This window comes from Cariama cristata, unplaced genomic scaffold, assembly GCF_000690535.1.
Source record: "Cariama cristata isolate BGI_N322 unplaced genomic scaffold, ASM69053v1 scaffold2100, whole genome shotgun sequence".
Lineage (NCBI taxonomy): Eukaryota > Metazoa > Chordata > Aves > Cariamiformes > Cariamidae > Cariama > Cariama cristata.
The window spans coordinates 22,793-29,120 of NW_009596193.1; positions in this window are offsets into that span (position 1 = coordinate 22,793).

A 6,328-nucleotide genomic window follows, 5' to 3' on the forward strand; every position below is an offset into this window, starting at 1 on the left:
CTGTGGCATTTGTCATGGTAGGGGTGACAGAAGTGATGGGAGTCTCTGTGAGACAGAGAACAGAATACAGTAGATGAGAAAACTTTCTGGTAACTTGCTTTACACTTGCAGTTTGATCCAAAAGGATTTCAGTAGCTTGCTGAACATGTTCATAATTTTGTAAAGCTTTAGCAGAAATCACAAAAAGTCCAGTGTGCCGAACTCTGTGACTTTGCACATTTACATGTATTCCAGTTTTTTACTTATTTATTTTACTTGTAGGATGGTGCAAAAGCTGTTTTAATTTGATCTTAGTTTTTCCTCCTAGAAAGGAGGAGATAGTAAAGAGACATTTTCTCTGAAAGTTGTTACTTGAAATACCTTTTCTTTAAAATACCACTGCTAGCTCTTCAAAACAAAACAATTGTTTATACTTCTGTGGAACGTTTCTGGCAATAAAGAAGATGCACCTTTTCTTTGATAAGCACAATTTTTTAAGGTACCTACTAACTAAGAACTTCGGTGTAGGAATGTGTGCTTGAATTATGCAATATTCTGAAGGAAAAGCAGTTTATTCTGAACTTGTGAGAATAAATAAAAACTCACAAATTGATAATGTACACTCTTTAGAGATTTTCTTACATTTGATCTTGTTCTTTTTCTGTTACTGTGTCTTATGGACAGTATTTGATTCTTTTTATGTGGTTTTTTTTGCTTGTAATGGCATCAAGTTTCTCTAAGAAGATTGGGTGAAATTGAGCCTGCCTGGAGAGGAGGTTATGAAGACTGCACTGGCAGCAAGTGAGAAGGCTAGAATTGGGAGCAGCCAGCTTGGCCTTAGAGGGGATGGAAGCACTTCCTAAGGAACTTCCTAAGGACCAGAGGAGACGGTGTAGATTTTTCTGCAACTCAGAAAATTAATGAGCTGGGTAAAATCGACTCTAGAACCAAAGAAGTGCCTGCATGGACAGTAGGCTGGGAAAAATTGTGTACACTTTGTTTTTATTGTGTTCTGCTTTCATTTTCCTATTGTGCCTTCTCTCTTTAAGCAACTCTTTTAGTTCAATTCCAATGACACTTGTCTGGAGTTTAAAAGCCTTTCAGTATTCTTTCGGAAGCTTGCTACAGGTGAAGGTCCCTGCCAGATGTACTGCAAAGCCCTGGCCACCTCAGGGTCACCGTTTCTGTTAACTTCTAAAATAATTGTGCTTGACCTTGAATCCTATGTATTCTTTTCTTCTGTATGGCTTTTTTAGACTGCATGAACAGCAGTGGCATTGTAGCTGACTGTACAGTGTTTTTTATTGCTCATCTAGGGAAGCTTTAAACTCTGTAGCTCTGTTCCAAACAACTTTTGGTATATATATTTTTTATTGTGTAGTAAATTATAAGCTTCATAATCAGTTGTCAAACATTACTTTGGTGTACCACTATGACAATTCAAAAAGGATGATGTGATTGTAGATCATAACAATATTTGAACTCAGTTGTTTTGCTTACAGTTAATGTTGTGAACATTAACCAGTGCTAGATTTTTCTGTGTCTCTGAATATTAACTCCCAAATATGTAGGCTCATCCTGTGAGATATGCTCTGTCTGTAAGATGTTAAGCCAAATGTTTTCCAAGAACTGTATTCTTTATAAAAGCATGAACAAATTAATTGTAAACAGCATGGAGAAAAGAGGGTCCATCAGATAGGTTTTTATTCTATTTGACCCCAGGGTTTATATGTTTCTGTTTCTCAGGAAAGAGGAAAAGGTTCTGTGATGCTTTTAAATGTACAAACAAAATACTTGGTCATAATGATGCTTGCCAAAGCATGAAAGTTTTTTACCCTGCAATGATAATGTCATCACTGTTGTTTTCTTTGTTGTTTGACTTGTTTCACTGAGGTTTACGCGTTTCTGTAGGAAGAATCAAGGGATGTTTTCTCAGATACTAGGAACTGCTGCAGAAAATGTTTTACAGCTCTCCTGAGGGATTTCATTGTATTCTGAAGAGTGAAAGTTTGAGTCTGAATGAGGATATATTGAAGTTCTGAACAGAAATGTCCAGAGGACTCTGCTGTATGTTGTGGCACCTGGATTCTACTGTCCTCTACTTTCCTCATTGACAGCAGAGAAAACTCTTCCATTTTCAGTAAGATGCAGCAAATTTAACATCATCTTGCTTCAAGTTTTCTCCAGGAAGACTTGAAATGATTAGGGGTTTATGGTGATTAAAGCACACCTTTACATGTTAGAGAAAACTCATTGCTTTCCTATACCACCTTATATGTATCGATCTGATGTATTTTCCTATATATTTGTATTGTAATTCCTTTAATGGAAGGAATATCTTTTTATTATTATTATAAATATTAGTACTTATTTGTTAGATCAACATGCATAGCTAGATGTATGAGGAGGGAAGAAATGATTATTAAATATTCCAAAAATATTTCCTACATATTTTTGTTATCAAGAATTCTTTCCCTGTCTTTAAGCCAACATTACTTGATTGGAGAATAAAAATTGCCATTTATATGGCTGAGTAGCAAATCACAAGGACAAATAATGATCATTTCTCAGATGATTCATAAGCTGAATTAGTTACCAGGAAATAATTCATAGTACCATTGAATAGTGAAAAAAATAGATCCCAGTGTTTTTTACAGTAATGGAAATGGAAGAAGGGATGAGGTTTTTCTAGAAACATATTCGTTGTGCATTACTAGCCTAATTAACAATTCTTCAGTGTTTTGAAGGCAGATAAACTTCTGGCTAATGTTATGTTCAAGAGCGAAATTTTAATATGAGAGAGTAAATGCTCACTAGATGCGAGGTTGACATGTAATGTCAATTTTTGCTGTGTTTGAAAAAACTCCAGATTTTTGAACCTTGATTTTTTTCCAGTGTTTAAAGTAATGGAGAATAAAATGTTTTTGAGAAAACTGATCTCCTACCTTCAGAGCAGCATAGATGTTCAGTAATGTTTAAGTAACTGTAAGCTGCAAATCAGCATTAGTCTTGAGCGGTATTGCTGATGCTGTCAAGACTACTTTTTTGTTAACCTACATGTTGCCCATATTAAAGAGAAAGGTATTTTTTCTACTAAGAAAATGGTCATTGCTGGCAGAAATAGCTGGATTATTTGGGATGCTGTTCTCATTACTTCTAGGAGTGACAAAAGCTATAGATGCATATTTACACAAAATCGGCAAACTTCCAAGGGTTTCCCTGAGCAGGAGAACTAATACAGTCTTTTAAAATTATTTTTTATTTATGTTGATTTCTTTTCATAACATTACTACATTGGCAGCACATAATATGACTCCCCAATACAATAACTGGAGGACCTTCTCATCACACCAGGGCTTTATGCACCTGCCTTAATATGTCCCTGGTATCCTCTGGTTTGCCTTTAGCTCCCTCCCATGTCACTTACATGTCCGACTGGCCAAGAGACAGATATTTGCTGTGGCAGATATAGAGCTGTGCACATGCTGTTTGGCCAACTGGCTGCCCTTGCTTCACACAGTACTGACCTCTAACTTCTTTCCTTTTTATTTTTTTCCCTTTTTTTCCTTTTTTTCCTTTATTTTCCTTGTTTTTCCTTTTTTCCTTTTTCCCCCCTTTTCTTTTCCTTCAGTGGGCAACTGTCTCTTTATTGGTCACTGCTTTTTAGGGTAATTGCTGTCCATAACAAGTAAAAAGAATATCTTATTTTTCACATAGTGATTAGTGGAATTGGAGCTCATAGTGAATAGACTAGATCTTTCTCATTTCTGTTAATCTCTAGCTGATGTATTTGAAGCTGCATAAAGAGAAACTGTAGAGTTGTTATGAGTCTAAAATAATGCATTAATAATTCATCTCCTAGAATTCCTTGGCTGGAAGGAAGTTTATTATTTATTTTAGCATGTTTTGGTTATAGCCTGCAAGTGGGAGCTATAGCAAAAGATTACAGGGGAACACAGAAATTTTAAATAACAATAATTAGTAAAGTGATTATATAGAACAGTACTTGAAACATTTCCAAAATTGCAAATATTATTTTGTTATGAAGTGTGAATTCTTACTTTAACTATTCATCCATTTTTAGAGAAGAATTATTTTATCCTAGAGTCTTGATATAATATTCTAATCAAAGCATATACTCATATTCTTTCTCTGAGGAATAGTTTAGCTTATGGAAATTTGGCCGCAGATATTATGTTCTGTATATATTATGTTCCGATATTCTGGATGTACTTTTTCTGAGCTCTTTGATGAGCCACAGTAGAGGTAACAAGTTAGCAGGAAAAACATAAACACTGAAGAGAATGCCTCTGCACTAGAAGAGCTATCACTGTGTGTGGGTTTAATCAAGCAAGACATTGTAAATAATGATTTCTGAATGATTTTAATAACCACTTGTACGAATTCACGTTACTATACAAGAATACGGTAATAGTAGTATGTTATATTAAGTATATTACTATATATAATCAATTACATTATAATATAATTATACATGTTATTACATTACACATAATTAGATATGATATTTATTGACAATTATTATTTACAATCATATAGTAATTATTATTAATATAATATCTGGAGAAATGCAGATGATACTGTTATTAGAACTGTGGTATTAATAGCCTTCCCAGTTTTTAGTAAGATCATATGAGTACTAACAGTTTAAAAAGGTCATCAAATGTGCTGCGCAATTTGTTTCAGAAGCTGTGAAAAGCTATTGGAGCAACCATTTTAGATTGGCTTCTCTTTAATCGGGGGGAACTAAGAAGCTAAGTTAAAAGCACAAGGTCAAAAAATATCATAAAAGACAGAACTCACTTTTTAAGGAAAATAAGATATGGGAGCAGCAGAATAATACATTTCAGAGAAACAGACTTCCACAAATTCAGGGCATAGATATGTAGGATTTCTTGGGAAGATAAGCTAAGGGCAAAAAGAGTGCAACTGCTCAGGGTGATTGAGAGTTTGCTTTTGTACACGTTGTACAATGTGGAAGTGAAACAGGAATGATAGAAACTGACCATAATGGCTGTATCAAGAGCTCTTCACTGACTTGAAGATTAAATAGAAATCATACAAAATGAGGAAAAAGAGCAGGTAACTAAGGGTGAATGCAAAGGAATAGAACAGATCTGTAGGGATAAAATTGGATAGGATCTTCAGTTAAGAAGGGACACGCAAGATAACAGGCAACAGGGCTAGAACTATGGGGAAACAAAGGAGGTATATTTCCACTACTCAACAGAAAAAGCATAAATTCTCTGATTCAGAGAATGCTAAACTGTCCAATAATTTTTCTGCAAAAATGCTTAGTGTCTCAATATTTACAAAGATTCATGTTAACGAGGAAATAGAAATTTAGGTCAGTTTTCCTAAAACAAATGTTTTGGGATACTTCAGGGATAAATGTTCGAGTTGGCAGGATCTGACTAAATTCTCCTTACAACGCTTTGCAAAAGGGAGCTGAAGTCACTTTTGAACTCCTTTATGGTTATGTTTTTGAATGAATGCAGCCAGCTGCTCTGCAGAAGTGTCAGTACAATTATGCTGGTTGATCTGGCCTATTCATTCTAGGGAACAATCACCTTCCCTGGCTCCGAGGGAAGTCCTAATTTAGTGATCTTTCATATCAGAGGTGTTCAAATACACAGTTCCAATCATTCTTTGCACTTCCTCCTAGATTAAAAGTGGTTCAGGGAGTTTTGATGAAATTCTAAATCTGCTTATGAGAGACAGTTGTTGTTTTGCAGCAAATAATAGACTGCACTTGTCTTCCTCATTCTTTCTAGCTAATGATGTTTGCTGTGCTACTTTGCTGCATTCTGGAAATGCACTATGATTTTTTTGATAGGCTATTAGCTAACTTACTTTCTCTCTCTCTCTCTTCTTTTCTTTTTTAAGAAGAAGTATTTCTTCTAGCAATGAGCAATACTGCAAGTGTGTTACGATTTTTATATTAAGATGAGCTGAGAGAGAAGTAAAATGAAGTCTCCAAGTTTATAATAAGGACAGATGCAGGAATCTTTGGGCATTCTTGAAGATGAGGAAATTCACTGGCTCCTAAAACAATAAATACAAGTACCAACTAGAGCAGAATCTTTTTTTTTCGTGTAATTGTCCTTTTACACAGGAAAGATGAAGAGAAATTGGAAATTAATTGTAAAGCTCGAGAGTGAGGTGGAAAGCGGAAAATAGTCCAGCACATGTTTTTAAGGTATATATCTGAGATCAGAAACAAAGGAGGATGATCCAATGACCCAGGATAGGGACTGAGAGAGAAAGCAGCAGGAGTTGGAGTGGTAGGACAACTAAGGGGGTACACAGTTCCTGATGATGCCTGGGT